The sequence below is a fragment of the Balaenoptera borealis genome, assembly GCF_965194805.1.
Source record: "Balaenoptera borealis genome assembly, chromosome: 11".
Classification (NCBI taxonomy): domain Eukaryota; kingdom Metazoa; phylum Chordata; class Mammalia; order Artiodactyla; family Balaenopteridae; genus Balaenoptera; species Balaenoptera borealis.
The window spans coordinates 36,166,512-36,193,258 of record NC_138868.1 but is presented as its reverse complement, the minus strand read 5'-3'; the positions used below and the strand labels follow the sequence as shown (position 1 = coordinate 36,193,258).

The window sequence follows — 26,747 nt, the reverse complement described above, 5'->3', positions numbered from 1 at the left end:
CTGAATATATCACTAATCTATCTTGCTTATTCTTTCTTCTCCCACGGGAAGGTTGACCACCATGATGGCAGAGATTGTTGTCAGTGTTTGCTGCTATAGCCCAGCTCTTAGAATAGTGCCTGGCACTTAGTATACATGCAAGAAATTGTGAATCATTGATGATTATAATCATTTATCGAGTAAATTGGGATTAAGAACTGTAAAGTAATATGACAAAGATTATAGGGCTAGGAAGTGTCAGAGATGTAATTTGAACAGTTCTTTGTACTTCAAAGCTCTGGGTTTTAAACACTGTCCTTTGCTGCCCTTCTTCAAAAGGCAATTGTCTTTAACAATTGTCAGAGCTCATCTCTTGTGTGTTGTTTTTCTCAGTTAAACTCTGACTTCTGAGCCTGCCACCGTGATTCCTTTATATACCATCGACACTGTGGTGATGATCTGAGAGACTAACTTTCCTCGTTATACTTTAGTTGATACCCTCTTCCTTAGAATGGGACTAGTGTAATAGAAGTATTTCATGTAGTATAGATCTTTACAGTCTCCTATGCGTGTTTCCAGGAACTGTATCATCTCTCTTTTAATCTCATAACAATTCCATGGAGGATATATTATCATCATTCTAGTTTTACAGATGAGGAAACTGAGGCTAAGAGATTAAAGAAACTGCTCAAGTTTGTAAGGCTAATAAGGGAGACAGCTGGGACTTGAATTCTTGTGTGGTGATTTAAAATTCCATGCTCTTTAAGTTTTTGTTCATTATTATGTCATGCCACCTGCCTCCCTCCTACAGGAGTCTTCATTTCTCTTAGCTCCAATTCATTAATATGTAGGCTGAATTTGAAAGTGCCAGAAGAATGCCATTGTTGTGCCTTTTACTCATAAGGCATTCCTGAATTAGGACAGTGGGGCACAGTGTAACCTTTCGAGATGAACTGCCTCAACCACTCACCATGTGGCATTGACCAAGTTATATCACTTCTCAGGCGTGCAAGTCACAGGAACTAGAGAAAGTCTAATTAGTAAACAGTAGATGATGATAAACTGGTAGATTGTAAAGAATCACAGTGCAGAGACTGTCATTTATAATTTCTCTATTTGAGAGCCGTGTTATCAATTGTAGCTAATATTTATGTAGCTCTTTGTAGTCACAGACTCTTTCAAAGATACTTTCTTTTTAGAACACCCCAATAAAGCATTGTGAAGTAAGCTTCATGTCCATCTTACAGACAAAGAAACGTATTCATATAGATTAAAATGGCTTTTCTAAGTTCATCCAGTTAGTAAGCCTTGAGCTGGTATTCTAATATGGGTCTTTTAGTTCCACCACTCCAAACTTTGAACTTGAAGTAGAATAAAGGCAATGTGAGCCTCCCAATGTTGATGCCACTCCAACAGAGATTAATGCCTAAATATTGTTCTTAAAAAACCCTGCACATGTTAGGGCATGACTTAACACATCCTCAGAGTAGTGACATTTTAAAAATCAGAAGGAGACAAGATGTCTGAACAGATGTTTGCAGGTAAGCAGTGTACCAACAATTTGGAAGTTTCTGGAGAGATCTGAAGTCTGTTATACACGTATCTGCAGATCTTTCCCTGATCTAACACCCTCAGTTTTTTTCTCAAGGAAAACTTATTTTAATGTCAAGTAAATACATTTTCATTAAGTGAACCATCTTGCTTATAATTTAGTAGTAGTTAACACTCAAGTGCTGGGCATCTGAGCAGAAACTATTTTCCTATTCTTCAGTCTATTAATATACCTGTAGTCAATATTTTTGAGGTGACTATGATGTGCCAGCCACTATTACAAGTACTTAAATGGATTATAGGATAAATACTATTATTATCCTCATTTTATGGGCGAGGGAACTGAGGCTTGAACAGCTGTTAGGTTGGAGATCAGAATTTGCTTCTACAGTGCAATGGGCAGTTTCTATTGTTCCAGCTGTCTGTATCATTGAAGGTATTCCTGGAAAATAAATTCTGTAATTATTTATTTAAATCACTCTCCCTTTCTCTCCTCAATTTCTGCAATAATTAGCCGAGATGTTCTCTAATAAAACCTTTGATTGGTAAATGTCACATTCATCCCCTTTTGTTTAAGGGTGACCTCAAGACTTGAAATAATCCTAAGAGTGCAGGAAGAGGGAAAAGCAGGAGATCTGGAAAACTCACAAAAAACTTAATAAACATTTATTGGAATATAATCTGTAGGTAGATAAGCACACAAAAGATAAGTATATCACTCAATGAATTTTTAAAAACTAAAGACATCTTTGAAATCAGGAACAAGATTAAAAAATAGAAACTTAACTGCATCCCAGAAGCACCCCTTCCTGTCCTCTTCCCAGACCCCACCAAGAGGAACCACTGCCCTGACTTATAGCACCGTAGAAGAGTTTTGCCTGTTTTTGAACGTCATTACAAATGGGGTCAAATTGTAAGTCCTCTTTTGTGTCTGACTTCTTTTGCTCAACAATAGATTTGTGAGGTTTATCCATGCTGTTGCTTATAGTTGCAGTTATTTAATTCTCATTGTCGAATAGTATTTCATCTTGTGAATATGCCAAATGTATTTATCCATTCTATTGTTGGACCTTTGAGTTGTTTCCACTTTTGCTTATTTTGCCAGACTAAAATCCTTGTATATGACTTTGGGTGACCGTATGCAAGTATTTCCATATATCTATATATCTAGGAATGGAATTACTGGAATGTGCTTGGGTTCAATTTTAATAGATACTGCCAAACAAACAGCTTCTCAAAGTGGCTGTACCTATTTATATTCCCAGTAGACACAGATGAGAATTCTAATTGCACCACAGTTTTATCAATACTTATTTACTGTCTTTTTCATCTTAGCCATACTGCTGTTGTGATATTATATTCTTGGTTTTAATTTGCACTTCTTTGATGACTAATATAGTTGAACATATATGCTTATTGTCCATTTGATTTTTACTGTTTTATGAAGTATCTAGTCAAGTCCTTTTCCCTTTTATCTAAGGCACTGTCTGTTCTTTTCTAATGCCCAGTTTTAAAAGGCAAATAGTTCTACATGATTAGTTATGAAAACGCAGCAATTTCTTGTTCCTATCCTAATCCATTCCTCCTCTCCAGAGTCGATAATTTTCTTTTCTACATCTCTGATTATAAAACATTCATATTATTATATCTTGATTTCTCAGTTTTAGGCATTATCTATTGACCACCAGGGAAGATGAAGAATTATATCTTTTCAACCTCTCACTCAAAGTGCACTCACAGACACACACAGACATGCCGACATACACACCGCACACAAACACTTCTTATTTCCTTCTTCTTCAGTTTCATTAGGTGAGTATTGTTTACCTTTTTATTTCTATGATATTTTTACGCACGCTGCAGAGTTAGCTATGGTTATTTCTCCTGTATTGTACAAATGCTTGCTTTACCTGGATTTAATTATTATCTCATTTTGTTATTGTTTATTTGCTCAGTTTTTTATTCACTCAACATCCATTCAATCTCAGATATTCCTCAAATAATATTGGGTTGGCCAAAAAGATGTTCCGTAAGATGTTACAGAAAAATTTGAATGAACTTTTTGGCCAACCCAAAACTATCATCCCAGTACCTTCAAATATATTTTATATTTTACAACTTTAACTCAATGAAGAAAACTTTTCCAGAGCCTCTGACCTCCTCCATTCTACACTGGAAGCTTGTTAGGTGTACAGCATGGCTGGGATTTTTTGGATAGCCTTTCAACATAATCTCATTTCCGTTGGGTCTCCTGTTTTCTGAATCCTGTCTATTTTTCGTTTTTGCATTACATCCTTATTTTTAGAGGACGGATATTTAATTAGCTTCCTAAGTGTGCACAGAAGATAAATTGTTCAAGTGTTGCATGTCTGAAAACGTTTCTACTCTACCTTTGCATTTATTTGATAGTTTGGATTGATGTAACAATTCAGGTTAAAAAGCATTTTTCTTTAGAATGTTATAGGAATAACTCTATTATTATATTTTCTAGTGTAACTTTTGAGAAGTACATTGCCATTCTATTCTTGATCATTTGTATGACATCTGGAAAACTTTATTCCTTAGTGTTATAAAATTTGATGATAATGTACATTTGTGAGGGTCTATTATTAAAACAGTGTACTGGGAACTTTCAAGATTCTTTCAATTTGGAAATTCCTGGGTTTGTTTTTGGGATTAAAAAAAAAGTTCTTTGATGATTTATTCCCTTGAATTTTCGTTGTTATTTATTTCTGGAACTCCTATTATTTGGGTGTCAGACCTTTAGATTGGTCTAATTATTTGATTACTTCTGCCTCATTTTTTATCTTTCTCTTTTTAAATTTCACTTTTTGTTCTTTTTTTGGTAGGTGTAGATATTTTCTCAAACTTATCTTCCGAATTTGTTGTTATTTATTTCTACTATCCTGTTTTATTACTGTTTTCTGAGTGTTCTCTTTATATTGTTTCCAGTTCTTGTAGGTAGTGTCTTTTTTGACCTTTTCAGAGATAATAGCAAGAATTACTTTTAAAGTTTTTTTTTTTATTAATCTGTTTTTTATAAATTGAATTTTTTTCTTCTAGTTTGTTCTTATCTTTGTATTTTCTCAAACATCTCGTAGCCTTGGCTCTCTGCTTATTTTTATGAGTGAGACATTAAAAAGTTGGTTGGGGCTTCCCTGGTGGCGCAGTGGTTGAGAATCTGCCTGCCAATGCAGGGCACACGGGTTTGAGCCCTGGTCTGGGAAGATCCCACATGCCGCAGAGCGACTAGGCCCGTGAGCCACAATTACTGAGCCTGCGCGTCTGGAGCCTGTGCTCCGCAACAAGAGAGGCCGCGATAGTGAGAGGCCCGCGCACCACGATGAAGAGTGGCCCCCACTTGCCGCAACTAGAGAAAGCCCTCGCACAGAAACGAAGACCCAACACAGCCATAAATTAAAAAAAAAAAAAAAAAAGTTGGTTGAAAATTCAGTTTACCTATGTGTGATATTGATATAAATGATTTTAGGTTTATTCTTTTGAGCTATTCAGATTTTTCAGAGAAGATTCTTCCAGTCTAATAGAAGGGATCAATGACATTTCTGGAAGAATTATACTTGGTTGCTAGCATTCTGAGAGCCAGGTGGGATGGATAGGGTTTCAAAATTCAGTATGTGTATTTCCACTGAATCCCCCGTTTTTAGTATGGTATCTTTGCTCTCAACTGTCTTCCAGTTTCTGAGGTACCCTCTGCTGAGAAGAAAACTCCAGTCTTTGCTGGGGCAGGAGAAAGGCCAGGAGTCTGGCTGGGGTGAGGGAACATCTCTGAGGAGTCTAACTGCTTCTTTATCTCGTTTCCAATTAGTTTTCCTCTTTTAGCCTCACTATTCCCTGCAGTGCCAGAGATACCTGATGCCACCGCTTCCTGTGTTCTGTGGTGTAAATCACCTTGCTTTCTGGCTTCCCCGCTGCAGGCTATGAGTCATTTTCCTTAGGTCTTCTGAGTGAGTTAACTCTCATCCACCTCTTTTCCAGCTTCCAAAATTATGTTGCCCTTGTCTCTTCTCCAGTGTCCTTGCCTTTTGAGGGTTTATGGCCTTCATAATTTGTCTTTGATATTATTTTATTAGTGTTTCATGGAGAAAGTAGAGGTAGATGTGAGTATTCAATCCAGCATCTTTAATTGGAATTTAACCCCTCAGTTCTAAAAGTGTTTCTAACTCATAAATGAAGAGTCACTAGAAACCATGGATGAAAATGTATATACAATAATAGTAGTATAAATGAATGTAGAATTAGAGGATATAAAATATATTTTTCTTTCAGAAAAGAGAAGATTGGGGGAAGGGATATAATTTAATTTATAAGTATCCCTCTCTAAAAAAATTACTCTCTCTAAAAAAATATTAGAAGAGGCTTCCTGGAAAGATAGACATTTCCCCTTTGGAAGTACAGTATCTGACTAATTTCAAAGACCAATAGAGCATTATTTATGATGTTAAATGTTTGAATTATTTCTTTAAATTTGCAGGATGTTTTGGAAATTGGGGCCATAAATTGCCTTTCCACTAAGGATAGTTAAGTCAGGTTTTTAAAAAAATCAAGAGCTATTTCACATGAAATTTCATTTGAAATGTAATTTCAAATGATTTGGAAGTGGGCTTTTCAGTGGCTTGGTAAATGACCAAGGGAAAATAAGTAAGAGGAAATGGCAAAGGGAAATTTAGTACATAATTGGGGTTGAAGGACCATCAAGATACCATAGAGATAAGCACTGGGCTCAGACTTATTTAACAACTTCATTAATGATCTGGAAGAAGGAGGATTCAAGTTAATTAAATCTGCAGATGGTCCTTAGTGGAGTTACAAATACCAGGGCGAACTAAGAAATAATACAGGAAGACCTGAGGGTCAAAAGCTTTGATAGCTTTGGGCACAGAAGAGCAAAATTAAATTTGGGAACGATAATTAAAATTGAATACACTTTGTTAAATGAAAAAATAGGAGTTAAACTGCAAACAATTGGTGCTGAATAGAAAATAGTAAAGCTGAAAGAAATCCTGTGGCTGATGAACAAGTTATTTAGACAAGAGCCTTGCTTTGTGACTCCAGAAATAAATTCATTTTAAAAAGAACATGTACTTTTTAATATATTTGCTGTGTGCATAATATTCACAAAACATTTAGTCACCAGGAGATGGCTGACATTACAAACACAAATAAGAATCTCTAACCTCAGATGTATTTACACTCTATCAGTAGTAAGGTAGGTGGAGTAGAATCTCACAAAAATATTATAATGGATTAATGAGGTTAAGATCAAGAAATGATGAGAAGTATATGATGTGGAGGAACCACTGAGAGGCAACTGACTACAAAATAGATGATTTCAACTTTTCGATATAGACTCTTTGTGTTAATGTGGTGTGAGGTTGGGAAGATTGTTGGGTAATTTTACACCCTGTCCCAGCAGTACCGTTCACTGTAGGGCACCCTCTCAGGTCTGGGTGTTTAAGAGTTTGTCTGGTTTCAGTAGTATGGTCAATAGAATGGAATCCAACCAAGGCCTGGGGACAGTAGAGCAGTCTAGATGAAATTATAGTGATAACTATCAGAATGGAAATCATATGTATGCAAAGACATACAAGGGCAAGATGTCGACCACTTATTGAATACCTTGCCTGTGTCAAGATTGTTCCAAGCAGTTTACATTAAGTTAACTCCTTTAATGCTCACACTCAATCTACAGGATTAGACATTATTCTCATCTCCAAATTGAAATCAAGAAAACAAGCCTAAGAAATGTAAGAAAATCACCTAAGGTTAAGTGCTAATAAGCATGGGTAAACTGGAATTCAAACCAAGGGCTTTCTGTTTCTAAGATCTATGTGCATTTTTTTTTCCAACTATGTTACACCATTTGTCATAGAATACTAGCATAAATAATATATGTAGAACTCCTGTGTGTGTGTATTTTGTCTATTCTTTAGAGTTTTGGGCAGAGAAACATTCTTCTGAGACTCATTGACAGAGCTATTCTTGTATACTATAAAGTTGTGAGCAGATTTCACTCTGTGCAGTTTTCAATGCAAAATCATATTAAAGGAGTGTTTTGTACTTGGGTTAATTGTTTTGTGTCTTGGGAGAGGAGACACATGAACTAACATGTAGCAGAAATTACATAATATGATAGTGTCATTCCCAACTGTAGTCACCCAGAGTCACCATGTTTTAAAGTTTAAGTATTAGTATGTTTAAGAGGTAATGTTTATATATGTTAGCAGATTCAGATGCTCTACAGTTTAGGTAAGGAGATACATTGGAAGTCTTTCCATCTGTCTTTCAGCTGTAAGTTCCCCTACTCAGAAGGAACAAGAATTACCAATTTCTTGTGTGTAGGCTACTAGGCCACCAATTTTAACAGGACCCAGATGATGTGGGTTTTTTTAGAGGTGATGAGGGCACCTTGTGTGTGTGTGTATATATATATATATATATATATATATATATACACACACATACAAGAGGCATTAAGTAGGTCAGAGAGAATTAAGATACACTTCACAGTTTTATTTGAAGAGGCTAGAGTGGAAAAATTCCCCATGAAGTGTGCTGAAAACCACTAAGAAATGGGAAAATTGGAAAATGCAGGCAGCTTTACTGGAAAGTGAGCAAGATGTAAGGAGGGAAATCCAGAAGATTAACAGTGAGAAGAGATATTTAGGGTGACTGATTGCTTTAGCTTCTCCATATCTGCCCTCTCTTTGAAACTAATCAGAATTCCTTGAGCTTCTGGTGAATGAGATTTCGAGGTGAGAAGAATTCTGTTTGTAATACAAGTGAGGTGGTTTGAATTGAAACTTAATCACATTTAGGAAAGTCAGGTATCCCTTCTGGGAGAGATCAAGCAGATTATGAAATGATTTTAGCAAACTGGTAACAAGACCATTCTTTCTAACTTTCGAATCTATATTTGGCTAAATAAAACACATGGAAAGAAAAATCCTGTTTTGGTCCCTGGGGCAAAAGACCTAAGAAATATTTCTTTCTAACTCCTACTTAAATGACGCATTCAGTTTCTAGAGCTCACTTCACCCACTAAAATGGCATCAATAATTGTAGAGAAATTTCTTCATGATAGAGTGGAATCTCTTCTATTATTCTAGTCATAGTAATTCCCCCATTATTTAACACTACCTGGGAAATATCACAAGTCACGTTACAATATAGGACTTTGAAAAGCATGAAATATTAAGAGCATAATTCTACTTTTTCACGAGTAGAAATTATACTGGCCTCTCTGAAAATAACACCTGAATCGAAGTCTCAAAGATGAGAAGCCTGAAAAAATAATGAAAAAGAAACATCAATCCTCAAAATCAACCAAGTATGAGAATTTATTGATTAGGGTGGGGGGAAGACAACACTAGGTGAGATAACATCTAGCCTACAGAGACCAGGTCAATTCATACAGACCTTAAGTATCTTTTCAGTACCCTCTTCAATTCTGGGAGCACGCAGTTGCAAGTTTTGGCAGAAGTAGTTTTCACGTGCGCATACCTGATGATGAAACTTCCTTCATCACATAAATGAATTTTTGCCCCAATGCTTGTCATCAAAGCATCAGTAGTTAACAAGCCATACCCTGTGAACTTGGTCATCACCTGCATTGTTACATTTTTTTTAAGGAGAAAAATCTATAGGGAACTAAGCTGATAGAAGGGAGCAGTGGGGCAGGGGGAGGGAGTGTTGGATGTAAATGTTTTCTAAAGCAATTTTCCAATACGAGCAACTGAAACCACCACACTTATAGAATTACCTCATTTACATATTCAAAATTATAAAATAATATGTGGTTCATTTACTAAATAAAAACTGGTTTCAGAATACTATATACAAGAGCAGAAACCAATTTTATCCCAGGTAAACGAAGGATTTCTGAAGAAAGGGCTAAAGAAATACAGACTTGGCAGCTAGGGTCACTTGTGAATTGCAGAATTCACATGTATTTACTTAGCCTGTAAATGGTTACCAACTACTTGCTAGGTACAAAAATGCTTTAAAATAAATCCAGATGATGAGTTACTAGGGGAGATAAGAGAATTACATAAATAATTATTAATACATGATTTTTAAAATGATAAATTCTGTATGAGAGTCGTAAAGAGCTTTCGTAGGATTTTAGAGGAGGAATATTCCTTCTGTTTGGGGGCAATGGAGGAAGAATCAAGAAAATCGTCATAAATGACAGGCATTTGGATAGCATTTTAAGTAATGAATCAGACACATCCAACTCAAAGTAGAGAAATAGCATTTCAGAAAGAGAAAATGGCATGAACGAAATCTTGCAGTGTGAAATTACAGGACCACCTTGGGAAAGCTGAGCAATCTAGTCTGAAAGGTGGGCTGGGATTATACTTATTTGTATTAAGCTCAGATGCAGAAGGATGAGCTAATCATCTCTCTCACTTGCTGCACATTATCATGCTACTCTTGTAAGTTCTCTCTCGTTTGTTTATTTAATTTCTTCTGTCTCTCACTGCTCCCTTCTCTCATGCCTCGCTATACCACAAAGACAACTATTTAATGCATCTGATATGTTTCTTTACTTATATGTGTTCCTTGAAATGTGAATTCCTTTTTTTTTGCATTTTGATTTTCAACTTATTCAAATGGTATAATGCTGTATATTTTGCCATGATTCCTCTCTTGAAAAAACTCAACACCTTTGTTTAAATGTAAAATTTAGAGTGATTGCCTTGTTTACTTAAAGTCCACTTGTTCTGACTGACAAGAGATTTTTTTTTTCCAACATTAAATGATTGTTTATTTTTCAGGTTTTAAAGTTTTGAAATATATATGTACAAGCTAAATAAACTACACTCAGAATCAATGTGGAGCAGAACATATAAATATACAAGGTCTGTTTCATAGGATACAAAGATGATAATGTCGGGAATTCCATGGTGGTCCAGTTGTTAGGACTCCGTGCTTTCTTGGCACAGGCCAAAAAAAAAAAAAAAAAAAAAAGATCATGTCTTCAAGTACAAAGAAAAACTGGTAATGCTGCATGGTGCAGTGTCCTAAGCATGTTTCCATCATGTTTTTCTCATACATTTTCCCTCCAAAATAAAACCCAGACAGCCACCATTCCCCTTGACTGCAAGCAATATCACTCTGAATAGCCTCTTAGTTGTCATCTTGTCATTCTGAAAATTTTCCTGGTACATAGACCAAAACAGGGACTGAAGGTTAAAATGCATGTATAAACTTTATTTGACTAAATCCTACCAGATTGTTTCCAGAATGGCTGCATCAGACCAAACGTCTGCCAACAGTGCATGATTCTAAATTTGCCAATCTTGTCTGTGTAAATCATAGATCATTGTTTAATTTTAATTTCTCTAAGTACCAGTGAATTTGTGTATATGTTCCTATGCTTCTTAGTCTTTTAGATTTACTTAAAAAAAAAAAATTGCCTGTTGATTCATTTTGCCCATTTTCCTGTTGAGATTCCTGTCTTTCCCTGGTTGATTTTAAGGAGTTGTATATTAGAATGATGTTAAATAGAGGTAGAGATGGGGGCAGTTTCATCTTGTTTCCCATCATAAAATAACATGTCAAAAATTTCTACATTAACTATAATACTATAATATTTCAGTGAGTTTCTGATGTATCACTTCCAGTGCAAAGAGTTCTGTTCTATTCCAGCACCATAGAATATACATGTATATACACACACATTATATTTATTATATTATATAATTACATATGAGGGCTATATATCATATGTGAGGGAGGGTTATATGGACAAAAATAAATGTTGGACTCCTATTTTTGTGCAAAGTACATAAATGATTTACAATTCTTTTAAAAATTAACATAGTATAAAACAAATGAAGACTGCGTCTTGGTATTAAGCATGAATGAATTCATCATTTTTTTGTATGTCTCAAAGGTTCCCTTGATTTTTGCATTAGATAAAAACATTGCAGGGACTTCCCAGGTGGTCCAGTGGTTAAGACTCCATGCTTCCTCTGCAGCGGGCACAGGTTCTATCCCTGGTTGGGGAACTAAGATCCCACATGCTGCGTGCATGGCCAAAAAAAACCAAAAAACAAACAAACAAAAAATTGGATTAAAAAACATGGTATATTCTGTGGTGACCTAAATGGGAAGGAAATCCAAAAAAGAGGGGATATATGTATTCATATAGCTGATTCACTTCGCTGTACAGCAGAAACTAACACAACATGGTAAAGCAACTATACCCCAATAAAAAAACTTAGCAAATAAAAAAGTGGTATTTTTTCATTGTAAAAAATGGGAAAATATGAAAAAGTATAAAGAAAAAATTAAAATTACTCATAATATTTATTCCAGGGGAGGAAATACTCATATTACTCTATTTCTTTTCACCTAGCATACTTACGTGTGTACACTCAATTTTTGCAACTTAAAATATGCTTATTGTATAATTTTAAGTTGTGTAAAACATATATAAATTATATAATTAAATATACATCTATATTAAATTTTATATAATTATATAGATAGACTTCATAGGCACATGTGCTCTAGAATCACATTTTAAATTATCTAAAATTTTGCATATTAAATATTAATATTATATTTGTGTAAGAAATACAGACATCTATATAAATTTCAAAAGTATATTTGTAATTAACAAGAGTTAGCCCATACTATAGATATCAGACTGTATTTTGTTTTTATTTTAATAATCATAAATCATTGCTTTTTTATGGAAGATATTTTTAATAATATTAATGATAATAATAACAGTGGACTTGGCTTACTCACCTAAGGCCTGTGTCTTCCACTGGAGTTCCAAGCATCAAACTCTGAACATGGCTACAAACCACGTTTCCTGAGGCTCTCTGCGTCTTTAAATGTTCATTGAAATATATTCCATGTATGGTGCCTCCTGCTCTAACAATCTGAAAGCCTTGTGTAATTCACTCCCTGTGTCTCTCCTCATGTTGAATGATTCATCAATGTGCATGAGTTCAGCTGTATGGAGTTTCTGGGCCCATGGGCCCACCTGCCTTGATGAGACAGAAAATCAAGGAGGTATCATCAGTTGGTATTGGGGAGAATCTTCAGGATGACCAAAGGAGACTGGCCTCAGGCAAAAGCAAGGATCCTTATAGGGCCTCAGAGAGGTCCAGTATGAGGAAGGCAGGTGGAAGGAGCACCATATTTCATTAGAACAAAGATAAAGCCTGTTTTGCCAATGATCACCTGACCCTTAAAGTGTCTGGTAAACAGTAGATGCTCCATAAGTGTCCTCTGAGCTGAATTCTAAGTTCTTTTATATGGTACTTAAAAATGTTTTTGTTTTTACTTTGTATTAATATTTGCCTCCTTAAAAAGGTTATTCCTATTCCATTCTTGCCTCGTATGCTCATTTCTCCATTTCTCTTTTCTTCCAATTCCTTACACTTTAAATAGGGAACTTATAGTCAGTGATTTTTATAGCACTAATTGGAACTAACAACTCCCAAGTGATCCAGTTATTCAGTAGCGGTTAGAAACCCTGCTCAGGATGGTCATTACAGTATTCTGATGTGTCTGTGCTGGGGATAACAGTCATCTCTCTATTGAAGAAAAAAACAAAAAACTTAGATATAGGTATAAGCAGGTACAACTAGATGCATTTCCAAAGACGTCTCTTGAAATTAGCTGTAAAGCCTTAGGGAAAATAAAGCATTAGAGAGATGGCAATGGAATATGAAACCTCTTCATTTCAGGTCAGTTGTAAGTCTACAAGTAGACAATACTTCCTGATTGATGGTTGGCTAAGAAACAGTGAATTGAGTGTTTGCTTTCATTATTAGTAAGTAGGCATTTTGTCAAGCTGTGTTTGTGGTTGAGAGTCTGATTTTGATGGTGTTCAGCTATTGCCATTTGGTAGAAATTAAGGTAAATAGTTAAGAAAAGCCTGGATTTTAGGATGAGACATAGACGTGCCTTTGAATTCTGGCTTCAGCACTTACCATTGAGTCTCATAATTTTTGATTTGGGCTTTAGTTTCCTCTCCTTTCACGTTAGGATAATAATGGCTAAATGAATTTATTTAGGATAAGTAAAAATAATAATAGCTAGCACTTATTGAGCATTAACTCTGTACCAGATGCAGATTTAAGTATTTTTACATATATTTACAAATTTAAGCATCAAAATGCATACAACCAATTGCCCCATTTTACAGATGAGGGAACTGAGGCATAGAGAAATTAAGTAACCCAAGAATATGGCAGATCCAGGGTTTGTTTTTTTTTTGTTTTTTTTTTTATTGGAGTATAGTTGCTTTATACTGCTGTGTCAGTTTCTGCTGTACAGCAAAGTGAATCAGCTATACATATACATATATCCCCTCTTTTTTGCATTTCCTTCCCATTTAGGTCACCACAGAGCTCCGAGTAGAGTCCCCTGTGCTATACAGTAGGTTCTTGTTAGTTATCTATTTTATACATAGTATCAATAGTGTATATATGTTAATTCCAATCTCCCAATTCATCCCACCCACCCCCTTTCCCCTTGGTAACCATATGTTTGTTCGCTACGTCTGTGTCTCTATTTCTGCTTTGCAGATAAGGCAGATCCAGGGTTTGAATTTAGGAAATCTAGTTACAGAGCCTGCATTTAAAACACTGTGTGTTACCTTGCAATAATATCTCTCATCTGTGAAAGCTGTCATGCTGATGGAAGATAATGGTAATGCTGATGATGGAAGTCGATAGTGATGGTGGTGTCAAGTCAAGGAAAAACATTACTAACACCCTTACCCTGGGCAAGTCAGCTTCCTTTTCATAGCTCCTTCAGTGTAGCATTGCCAACTGGTTTAGAATTTCACAGATGGAATATCTATGCAAATATAAAAGATTATTTCTGTACACATTACTGGTGGACTACTCAGTGATTGGATAGTACTTAGAAATAAATTCTAGTTTTGTGTTTCTTTTTTCTCTTAATTTTCACCCTTCTTTAAGAAAGTCTCCTTTAATAAAACTCTGGTTTGGGTCACAGAATCGTTTCTAGAATCTTAAGATTGGAGATGAACTTTAGATCTTCTCTTATTCACATACCCACCCCATGCCCCACTCTCCACCCAAAGTTTGTTTTCTTATGAACTCATTCTAATCTCTTGTTATGGTTGTTGTTGTTTGTTTGTTGTGAAAGGAACTCACTCCTGCTGAAGCAGCATATTTTGTCACATTCATTCGTATTTTCAGGTGGAATCTGCCTCCTTATGATTCAACTTTTGGTCCTAGTTTTCCATCTTGGAACCAGTTAGGGAACTAGCTCCTTCCATGTAGCAGCTTCCTGGTAGTGAAACCTAAATTTATTCCCATTAAACTTCTCGTTTTGGATTTGACCCACAGCTCTAGGCTGCCAAGTTCATTTTAGGTCATAATTCTGCCATCCTGTTTATTCACAGTCCAATCAGTTTCATGTTATCTCTAAAGTTGGTAGACATGTGATGCCCTCTGTGTCTCTCTCCAATTCCTGAGTTGAGGGAAACTTTTATTTCTGCTCTGCAATCAGATCACATTAAAAAGCTAAGTTGGCAAATACTTATGACTTGTCTGTGCCACAAATAAAGGAAAAAAATTAGACTTTCAGTTTCATTAACATGTCACCCTTTAGCGTCTATCTTTTTGTGTGATTGTACTGATTTTAGCTCTTCTCTCTCTGTATGTCCACTTGTTTCGTAGTTAACGATCCCTATCCACATCTCAGTTGCCAGGGCAAAGCATTAGGCATAGCAGTCATAGGATGGCAGAGAATGTAAGAGGAGACAGAGGGAGAGACACTGACAAAGGGCCTGTGTCAGTCAAACAGAAAGTAACACATTTCAGACACCAAGTGACAGCAGCAATGACAAATTTCACAGCGCGTCTTTGAATGTCGCAGAGCTATAGAAAGAATGTGGCAAAGAAAAGCACCACATTTAGCTCTATTCCTTTCTTTCTACTTTAAATTATACAACCCTTCCTGTAACATTGGCTGTTAAAGCTCAACTACCACTTGCTATAAAGCAATCTTGATAGAACATACAAAGTGTCTTTTTAGTGAAAACGTAAACGATTTTTATCGAATTGACGATATGAGATCTTCAGCCAGAGCTCCTTGGGAAGAAAAAAATACATTTTAGTTAATAGAAGTTACCTGCAAACCATAAAGCTATCCAGGGTACAGTATAAGACACAGACAATTAAAAGGGGCAAGTGGGAAGACTTTGTTACTTTGACAAATGCCGAACGGCGTCTTTTTTTCCCAAATTCTCAAATGCAAAATGCTTACTTGACAAACTAGAGCCTGAGTGAGGACTGTGAAGGGCTGTTGTACAGGTGTTTGGTATTCGTCCTGCATCCAACTAATATCAGCAATTTAGGTAAGTTACTCTGTGTTCCCTGGGGGGACGCTACCCAGAAAGTACAAATTGACCTAAGAAAAATTATTCTGAGTTCTTGCTGGCGGCAGACTTAGTTCATAACCTCAGATTGTACCAGGGATCCATTAGGCTTTAGCTGGCAGGTAGAAACATGCATCACTGAAACTTAAGGAAAAGGAAGTTGTAGCATGCTTGCACGGTCAGAGAAAGAGAGGCTGACTCAGCATTTCTGATTTAAGCCACTCATAGGACATGAAGCATCTTTAACCTTATCTCAGGCTTTATGTGTGCTGGAGCAGGAGTGTGAAGTTCACATCAGGCATCCTGGGTGTGCATCCTGCCTCTACCTGCCAGTAACCGTGTAATCCCTAAACTGTGTTTATCCTATAAAATGGGTCAATAACCTCTACTTCACGAATGTATAGTGAGGAGTAAATGCAATAATGTAGGTGTAGAGCTGTGCCTGGCGCATAGTGTATTTTTAGATACAGTTTCCCTCCCTCGCCTTTGATTTAATTTTTTAACCAGGGAAAGAGGTAGGTTGACACTTAAATGTTAGAAAAGATATTCACATCTGATGTCAGCTTTAAATATTTATACCTGCAGTCTGAAAGAACAGATGCAGGCTTAGATAATTCAGCTTGCCTTCAAGTTAGTCCTTCTAGTTGTCAGGAATTGGCCGTGGTCATGCTTGGTTTTTCATCTACCTTTCCTGGTGTCAGCCATACTAAAATTTTTGCACATATGAAGTTTGACAACTGCACTCCAGGAAAATTCTTTTCTGGACTCTTTCCGCATTTTCAGTACCTCCTTTCCTCCTCCACTTCCTTCTGGGGGAAGAAAGTAAAGCTGTATTTTCATCTGTAGAAAAGTACTGAAGAATTTAGGCAAGAGATCCACCCATGATATTTGCATTTGACTAGAGATTACAATTTTGGCATGAAGTACCCATGTTCTAAGGGTGAAATCTCAGACAATGTCCCAAATTTTAGCTATGTCAACCATGGCCTGGGCATCTAGATATTCCTATAATGTAGCCACACTCTATTACCAGGTTGCCACATGTGCTCATAAGGGGAGAAAGGCAGAGTTAAGAAGAATAATTGGAACTACAGAGTACTTTAACTAATGCTTGGTAGAAATCACCATTCCTTTCTTTTTTTTTTTTTTTTTTAACTCATTTGTCTCTTACTCTAGATGATGTCTTTGATACCTTGGTCTCCACCACTCTACTAAAGAATAAATAGATTTTATCTCTTATGTTGTGAGTTTGTATCTCTTTTTCCCCTTCATCTATTTTGTCCTTCTCCTGGCTCCCTTCCCCTCTGGAAGTCACCAGTTTGTTCTCTCTGTGAGTCTGTTTTGTTTTATTTGTTTGTTTGTTTTGCTTTTTATATTCCACATATAAGTGAAGTCGTATGGTATTTGTCTTTCTCTGACTTATTACACTTAGCACAATACCCTGCAAGTCCATCCATGCTGCCACAAATAGCAAGATTTCATTCTTTTTCATGGCTAATAATCTTGGTGACTGTAAATAATAAATATAAGTACATATATATATATGATATAACATCTTCTTTATCCATTTGTTTATTGTTGGACACCTAAGTTGCTTCCATATCTTGGTTATTGTAAATAATGCTGCAATGAACATAGGGGTACGCATATCTTTTTAACCTAGTGTTTTCATTTGTTTTTCCAGATAAATACTCAGAAGTGGAATTGTGGGATTATATGGTAGTTCTATTTTTAATTTTTTGAGGAATCCCCATATTGTGTTCCATGGTGGTCACACCAATTTACATTCCCACCAACAGTGCACAAGGGTTCCCTTTTCTTCATCTTTGCCAATACTTACTGTTTCTTTTTGGTAATAGCCATTCCAACAGGTGTGAGGTGGTATCTCACTGTGGTTTTTTTTAAAAATTAATTAATTAATTTATATATATATATCTATCTTTTTTTTTTTTTTTTTTTTTTTGGCTGTGTTGGGTCTTCGTTTCTGTGCGAGGGCTTTCTCTAGTTGCAGCAAGCGGGGGCCACTCTTCATTGCGGTGTGTGGGCCTCTCACTATCGCGGCCTCTCTTGTTGCGGAGCACAGGCTCCAGACACGCAGGCTCAGTAGTTGTGGCTCACGGGCCCAGTCGCTCCGCGGCATGTGGGATCTTCCCGGACCAGGGCTCGAACCCGTGTCCCCTGCATTGGCAGGCAGAATCTCAACCACTGCGCCACCAGGGAAGCCCTCTCACTGTGGTTTTAATTTGCATTTCCCTAATGAGTAGTGATGTTGAACACTTTCTCATGTGCCTGTTGACCATCTGTATGTCTTCTATGAAGAATGAGCTATGATTCTTTAACCTAAGAGGGCATCTGAAAGAAAGGTCTTTCTCAGTCTTCCATCAGGAGCTTGTGAGGCCTATTGAAGTTTCTGAACCCTTCGCATTTGCTTCTAAAGTCACCCTGAGATAGAGCTGAGCACTGCAACTCTTTCTTTTAATTGGATAATTATGCAAAGGTGAGCAACTAAGAGTTAGCCGGGCCTATTGATATTAGCTGATGCCTGAAGAATTGGGCAGTGACTCAGTTATCAGTATCTGCTGGGAAGTCACCAACAGGATCAAGTGAGCGATAGCTGACCTCCTGTGGAGGACACACTTTGCTGCTGAAATGGCTGTCAAATCATTCTACATAGATTCACGTGTATAGGAAAAGCCACTTACTCTATTTTTATTATCGTAAATTATAACCCTATTCTGATCCCCCATTTCAGACTAGTGGGAATTCAATCTCTAGCATATTGAAGAGGGTTCCTTCACAGAGTCCTATGAAGATCTTGGGGTCTCATGGGGCACAGAGCATTTGAGCATGTTGTATAGTCTCCACTGGTCAGTGCTGGGATGCTCATAGACCAAACCTGCATAGACTGTTAAATTTGGAGGCTTTACAAATGACACAAATCCAACCCAACCTATCTTAACCAAAAATGGAAAATGTTTTTCACATTGTTGAAATGTCCAAGGGAGGAGCCTCGTCTCTGGGCATAGCTAGATAAAGGTGCTCAAATAATGTTATGAGTCTATCTTTCTCTCACGGTTGTTTTCATCTGGGTTAGTTTCCTTTCAGCAGGCTCTTCCCCCATGGTAAAATTTTGGCCACCTGCCACCCCAAGTACGCCTCTTTATGTGTTGCTTAACCTAGTGGATATAGAAGAGCTCTTTAGCTCTTCCAACAGATGGGTCCTTAATTGGCTCTCATTGCACTGTTTGGGTTAAGTGATGCAGGTAGATCATTCTGCATGAATCACGGGGACTGAGGGAAAGAGAGGTGCCTAATGGAAAGTCAAGAATGTTATCAAAAGAATGAGGAATAGATGTTGGGCATACAGAAGCAACCAGCATCTATCTACCTGGGCACAGAAAAAGGGAATCTTTCCAAAGGCGGGAGCACAATTATTAGAGTTCTGTCTCCCTACACACATCATTCAACTATTTCTGTCAATTCTAGCTCAGCCTTTTTTGTAGGGTGCTGAGAATGAGTGGACAGAGGCTTCCACCACCTGTGGAACGCATCCTCATTCATCCTTTAATCAGTGTTGCAAAAAGATCTCTCTTGTTCCTGCTCCCACCTCTGCAATCAAAAGGACTGGGCCTCTTTCCCCACGGATATATTAGTACAATCTCGTTGAACTTTAGTTTTCATAAAAGGCATGTAGCCTTCAAGCAACTTTGTTTCTCAGGCCTGAAATATAGCAGGAGCCTGACTACTCGTGGAAGGAGAGAGGGGAAAATAAAAGAACGAGATTGCAAGCGATTTCTTAAAACATTTTCCTAGTACTTTTGTTTCATACTCATATTTTCTTTTGCTTCATCCACACTAGGTCACACACTCAGAATGAACTGGTTGACTGACTTAGTTCTTGCTGTTCTTCAATCTTTTGCCTTTATGTAGAATATAGGGGGCAAAATAGTACAGTTCAAAGGCTTTATCAGGAACTTTTGAGTATGTGGTCCATACAAGAGTAATTAAAGTAAGTTCAGATTTTCTGATTTACCTTCTCCAGTTCTGCTTCATAGACTGCTAGAAATTCTGATTTGGGTTCACCTAGTCCTAACCTCTCATGTTGTAGACAAAATTAACACCAATGACATTGTGATTTGTTCAAGAATCAAAATGACTTGTAACTACCCTTACCTGACGGCTTGCTGTGATGCCAGGCACTGTAGAATCATACTTTTTACTACTAAATTATCACAGTAACCTCTTATAAAATGGAAATAATAATGATGAGGATTAGAAATCTTAGGCACTAAACATGTAGCTGGTATGGCCTGGAGATGGGGTTAAAATTTTATTTTTGATTTTCTTTTTAAACTCCAAAGTTCATTACCTGCAGGACAGCATTATTGCTAGGATCTCTCCCTGGGTCTCCTGAATCTCAGTCTGAGGGCCTTCCCTCAGTGGCCCAGAGGAGAGCAGCCTCTGTCAGTGCTGTTCAAATTTTGCTTCTTGGAAGAGCTTTAGGGTTTCAGCCAAGTCCCCTTACTACTCACTTGGGATGGGATGGGAGCCAAAGAGCCCACTCTAAGTCCTCCACTCCCACTTTAACCAGAGCTGCTCTGCTTTTTCTTCTCTTAGGTAAGGGGATGGCAAGGGAGCTTGCATTTGCAGAAAGATTTACCAGTATATGTGAAGACCCCAAGTTTCACCATCTCTGAGGGCTGTGTGGTTCTTCTACCCAAAGATGCCTGGGGCCACCAAGCTCTTCTTTAATCACACAAACCACTTTGTTGCCCCAGGACTTGCTACTTCTTGTCTCTATCCTTCCTCTTGGTGGTGCTGTCACACATTCCAGTGGTGGCTTGTTCAGCATTTCACCAGGGACTAAAGTGGATGGCCTCACCTAATTCTGTAAAGAGTATGGGAATATCTTGGGTTTGATTCGTCTACTTTGTAGTTTTGGTTTTATTATTGTAAGAAGAAACTGGACTTGGGGTGTTTTTTGTTGTTGGGTTTTTTGTTTTGCTTTGGTTTTTTTTCGTCTCGAATTTATTATTTCAGACTTGTCATTGTGCTCTGTGCTAATAGAACACAAATGTCTGTGGCCTGAGGTAACTGAGGTCAATGGAAATGTTTCCAGTGAAGATAATGCAAAAAATTAGATTCTGGGCTACCAGAAAGTTGGCCAAAACAGACTGTTATCTTCATGTACTATTTCCTGCCTTGGGATTTTCATTAGCTCCTCTGCAGGCATCAATTATCACCTGCTAAACAGATGACGCACCAATCTATATTCTGGGACCTAATCCTTTCCAAACTCTAGACCCACATGCTGCTCTGAAATTGATTTTTCAGTGTGTTGAAAGACCCTTGACTTGGTCAAAAATGGACATATCATCTTTCTTTATCCTGAATTAATTCCTTTTGCTAAAAATTCCCGTCATTTTTCTTCTCATCAACTCCCCCTTGTTTTTGTAAGTCTGCCCCTAGCCACAGCAGGAATTGTGGACCTTTAACCAAATTAAGTCCTGACACCTAGGAAGTTGGGTGGACACTGAACACGTGTCGATTCATGTTGATTCTGGATTCTGTCTTCCAGAGGTTTCAAAGCAGGATGCGAGACTGAGTCAGTAAGGTTGTACTGACCACCGGAATTTTAAGATGGTAAATAGGAGCAGAGTTGATGCTAGGAAAACTGAATTCATAGAGAAGCAGAAAAAAAGAGTTTTGTAAAGGAAGCCACAGCAGGAGAAGAGAGAAGACAAGGAGAAAGATATGGAAAGAGTAAATTTCTTAAAGCTCGCCTAGTTCCTGGGAAGACCAGCAATACTTGTCACTGGGTTCGTTGAAAGTTCTCTGTATGTTTTTATAATCAACCATACTTTCGGGTTTTGTCCCTTATAACCAAATTATTCCCAGTTGAGGCCTTTCTTTTCCTGAATTTTCTAATAACAGTAATTATCACAAGAAGTAGATTATTGAATGATCACTCTCTCCAAATTATGGTATCACTTAGTGCTTTACCTCAATTAACTTCTCCATCTCAAAACACCCTTATGTGATAAGGATTATACTCTTTGTAGAGATAAGGGAATGAGGCTTAGGGAAATTGAGCATCTTGTTCAAGGTCATTTAAAACTATATAGGCCTGACTCCAGAATTAGGCAATTAGCCGTCTCACTAAACTATCTCCTTATTTCTATTAATGCCACTTTTTATCACTCAGCCTCAAAAGTTGAATCTTTTTAAAAATTACTTATTTTGCGCCATTGACAGCCAATAAATTATCTGAATTTTCTCTCGAAATATTCATTCTACCTTTAACTCAGGCTCCCAATCTCCCTCGTTCACAGCATTACAGTGGCAGGTTTCTCTATTTTCTCGGTAGAGCTCCTTCAAATTTATTTTATGAATTGTAGGTCTGATTTATCGTTCCAAAGCCCAACTCTGATTATATGACTTGCATTCTTCTGTGGATCCCTATTTCCTGCCAAGACTGATAATATGCTTTTATACTAGAACTCATGCCTTATCCAGTATCTGTCCAAATTAACTTTCTTACCTCATCTCTCCTCGACCTCATGCATTTACCCTGCCCTCCTACTAAACAAAGCTACTCATTATTTCTCCAAATAGTCCTTGAACATTGCTGAGGCCTGCCTATCTCCTGGTTCTCTATTTCCATAGGTCAGGTCACTATCTTAGGATGAAAAGGAAAGAAGGACAAATGCTCCAAGGCTGAGTCCTTTTGCTACAGTTTTTCCAGTAGCTCTACTTGTAGAGATATGGATGCTAGATCATTAAAAAGGGCAACTAGCCTGTTAAAGAACTTAGAAATGAAAGAACACATGTTTTAATGTGAGCATTGATTTCCAATCAGCTGATTATAAGGTTGTTACTTTGACATGACATTTATTCCCAATATAGCTGGTCAGATTTTATCTTAGGTGAACAGACACTGGCCTAGATGAAATCTGTCATCTTCTTACATCCTTCTTGAGATTTGAAGGAATGTGTTGTATATCACTCTCTCATATACATACACATATACACATGACAGTGAGCACACAAAGAGTGAAAGAATGCAAGAAAAAATGAATGAAACTAGGAGAAGACAACACCATTTAAATGAGTTTTGCATTTTTAAATTGAAGACATAAAATCACTCCATTAAGATTTCATTTATGTTGAAAGTAATTTTTATAATAATTACATATTTTAGTTTAATATTTTTTTTTAAATGAGCTTGCTTTATCACTGCTTTTAGTTACTTTCTACATTGCAGTGCTTTCCCCCTTCTTTTTCATATGGGATGTTTTTTGTCTTCTGATACAGTGGAAATGTCAATTGCTTTTCATTTTTCATTGTTCCATCATGTAGACACAAGAAAACAAATCTGTTTGAGAGAACAAGATGATTAATGTCTACAGTGCATCAAGTATTCAGAACTTATGTCATTCATTTCATTTCCGCTCTGTAGTAAACTGAAAAACATTTAGTTATTTTGAAAGTGCATTGCCAACGGAGAGAATACATTCTGAGTAAATTTCAGGTTCCATTAGGTTTGCTTTAAAACTGAGAGATGGAGTGGGGTAGGGAAAAATGAGGAAAGGAGAAGAGAAATTTATTTCTCCATCTTTTTTCTTTTTTCGATTCTTTTTTACATTTTCTGGCCTGGGCACTATTCCAACAGCATAGTCACATGACTCAATAATGTATAACCTAACATAAATCAGATACCAGTCACAGTTAAATGTGATTTGTTACACATGTGGATTTCTGTTCATGGTATCTTTATTGAGATTTTCAGCAATAAGATGTAATATGGCATCTCTACCTATTTAAAAGCTTCATGCTGTTTGATCACAAAAATGATTTGCATCTTCCTTATCTCAGTGGAGAGAATATTTGATACAAGGTTGCCTACTATGAAGTCCCCGTCGGGTAGTGTGTCTGGTGAGCTCCCTGCACTGGAGCAAATGGCATTCGCCGTTTCTGTGGGTTTAGAGACGCTTACGGCTGGAGACAGATGAATAGCAACTTAGTTTAAGAGGGAATTAGCTTAATATAAACCCAAAGTTTCCTCCCTCCCTCTCCCAACAGATGGCATATATGATGATTTTTTTTTGAAGAGATTATAATCTGGCCAGTTTCTTTCTTTTAATATGATAGTACCAATTTGGGAGTCAGATTACACAAGTCCCCTCGTGAATTAGTATCAGAACCTCAAGGGAGGTTTAGAACTTTCTGCTCCTCATTTTCCTCATCTGGATGTGAAGAAAATAATATCTAAATTACAAGGTTGAGGGAATTAAATGGGATACAGGCCTACCTTCGTTTTATTGTACTTCATCGTGCCTTCGCAGATATTGCTTTTGTTGTTGTTGTTTTTTACAAATTGAAGGTTTGTGGCAACCCTGCATCGAGCAAGTCTGTAGGCACCGTTTTTCCAGCAGCATATGGTCATTTCGCGTCTCTGTGTTACTTTTTGATAATTGTCGGGATATTTCACATTTTTCATTATATATTTGTTATAATGATCTGCGATCTTTGATGTTACTACTGTGACTTGCTGAAGGCTTAGATGAAGGTTAGAATTTTTTAGCAATAAGGTATTTTTAAATTAAGGTATGTACCTTGTTTTTCTTAGGCATAATGCTATTGCACGCTTCCTAAACTACAGTATGGTGTAACTTTTGTAGGCACTGAAAAACCAAAAAATTTGTGTGACTCGCTTTATTGTGGTATTCACCTATTGCGGTGGTCTGGAACTGAACCTGCAATGTCTCCAAGGTGTGCCTGCACCTGTAAAGTGCTCTAGGATATTGTCTGTCATATAGTAGGTGTTCAACAGAAAGTGTTGGTATTCTGCCATATGTCAGGGGAGAGAGGGAGAGAACAAGCAAAGGACACTTTGTGGTTTCACTGAGGTTTTGTAGACCTGTTTGTGGGCTTTGCTTTGCTGTCCAGTTCTCAGGAATTCCTCTGTTGAAACCGCAACCTTGAGGAGTGTTTGTTTCCATGCAGTGACTTTACTGTTCATGCCTCTACACTAATATATGCCTACCAATAACATTACTTACAGTAAACCCTAGTCAGGGTGGGGTAGAGTAAAAATACCTGTGGAGGTTTGTCTAAAAAAATTATTTGGGGCATATAGCAGCACTGAAACTAGGGTGAGGTGAAAGAGGCTCTCACTTCAGATGCCAAAAACCTTGGTAATCAAGATAAATATTATTCTAATGATTTTTTTTTTCTTTTCAAAGAGATTTTAATTTCTAGAGACAAATTCCACTCTTCCTTTCCAAATCCATTCCTTTTTACCTTGAAAAAGTATTTTTTTTAAATTGAATTATAGTTGATTTACAATGTTGTGTTAGTTTCAGGTGTACAGCAGTGATTCAGTTTTATATATATATGTATTTTTTTCTTTTTCAGATTCTTTTCCCTTATACATATTACAAAATATTGAGTAGAGTTCCTTGTGCTATACAGTAGGTCCTTGTTGTTTATTTTATACATAGTAATGTGTATCTGTTAATCCCAAACTCCTAATTTATCCCTCCCCCACTTTCTCCTTTGGTAACCATAAGTTTATTTTCTACGTCTGTGAGTCTATTTCTGTTTTGTATATAATGGAATATTTTTAAAAATCAAATCAATGCAAAAAATCTACTATGAACAAAATACCAAGTTTTTAATAAAGACACGATCTACCAGAGGTGGGATTCAGATCAAGTGGGTGGGATCATGATGCAGGTGTGAAGCTCAGTAAAGATTGGCAGCACATCAACGAGTGCCTTGTGAGGATTTTAAGCGTTGGTTGGGAGATTTCAGAGATGTACTTTGACAGACCTTCCTCAACGATTTTGGCTATCAGTAGAATATGAGGTTTATACTGATGATCGTTTTTACCCCATTTTCAATAATGAAAATATGTGCCCCGCCATAGATTTTGTTTCAGGGCCTTTAACCAAAGACCATAGTGGGAGAGGGAAACTTATGATGACTGATTTTCAGGTACAAGGTTGGCAAGTTTGCATATGAAGTTTCATTTAGAGGTTCTCAAATTCAAGGAAAATATTGCTTTATATTTTCAAAACAGCTTGATTGATGAAAAACTAGTAGAATAGTGTCTTCTCTATTCAGTTAGTTATTTGCTCCAAACTTATAGCTATAAAAAATGTTGTTCAAAAGAAAGAATGTTTCTTCTTCTGAACCCAGTCTAGGTATTAGAAACTCGATAATTTTGTTCAGATTGTATTCAACAAATTGATAGATAAATAGAAATTAATATTTATTGCTATTAAATAATAGAAACTGTGATTTCTGGGTGCCTAGTCTGCCTCAAGCACTAAACCAAGTGTTTTTTTCCTTACCTCCTCTAATGCTCAGGTGAGCTCCGTAAGATGGATTATTTACAGGTAAAGAAACTGAAGTCTAGAGACGTTGAGTGAGTTCAAGATCACACAGTCACTAAGTGACTGAGGCAAAAACTGAGCCCAGGTCTTTCTGATTCTGAGGTCCTTGCTCAGTGCATGGAGGCAAAGGTTAAGGCTTGAACATCTGTGCTTTTTGTTTGGAGGGAAATGAGTTCACAGAAAACGAAGTATCAGGAAGAAATACCCTATCAACCTCAGGAATGTTTACCTCCTTTGAGAAGCTTCCAGAGATAGAAAAACCAAAAATAACCTAGAAACACAGCAGATGGAATATGACCCCCTCCAGTGTGTCTCGAGGAGGGCGCTGGGGGTGTGGCATGGAGGGAGTAAGGCAACGTGGTGCCTAAAGAAGGAGGCCTGAGAGGAAGCTGGCCAGGTCTGGTTCTGCTTCGAGA

General features: G+C 37.1%; 1 protein-coding gene and 1 long non-coding RNA gene across 4 annotated transcripts in view; both read left to right on the top strand.

Annotated features, from left to right (window-relative positions):
* The window catches only part of NELL1 (neural EGFL like 1), an 866,104-nt gene that overhangs the window by 653,741 nt on the left and 185,616 nt on the right, over positions 1 to 26,747 (top strand). The gene's annotated exons all lie outside the window — the stretch shown is intronic.
* Positions 4,674 to 20,215, top strand: LOC309606030. The gene is made up of 2 exons (XR_014231616.1): positions 4,674 to 17,812; positions 18,154 to 20,215. It is a non-coding gene; the product is annotated as an uncharacterized lncRNA (long non-coding RNA).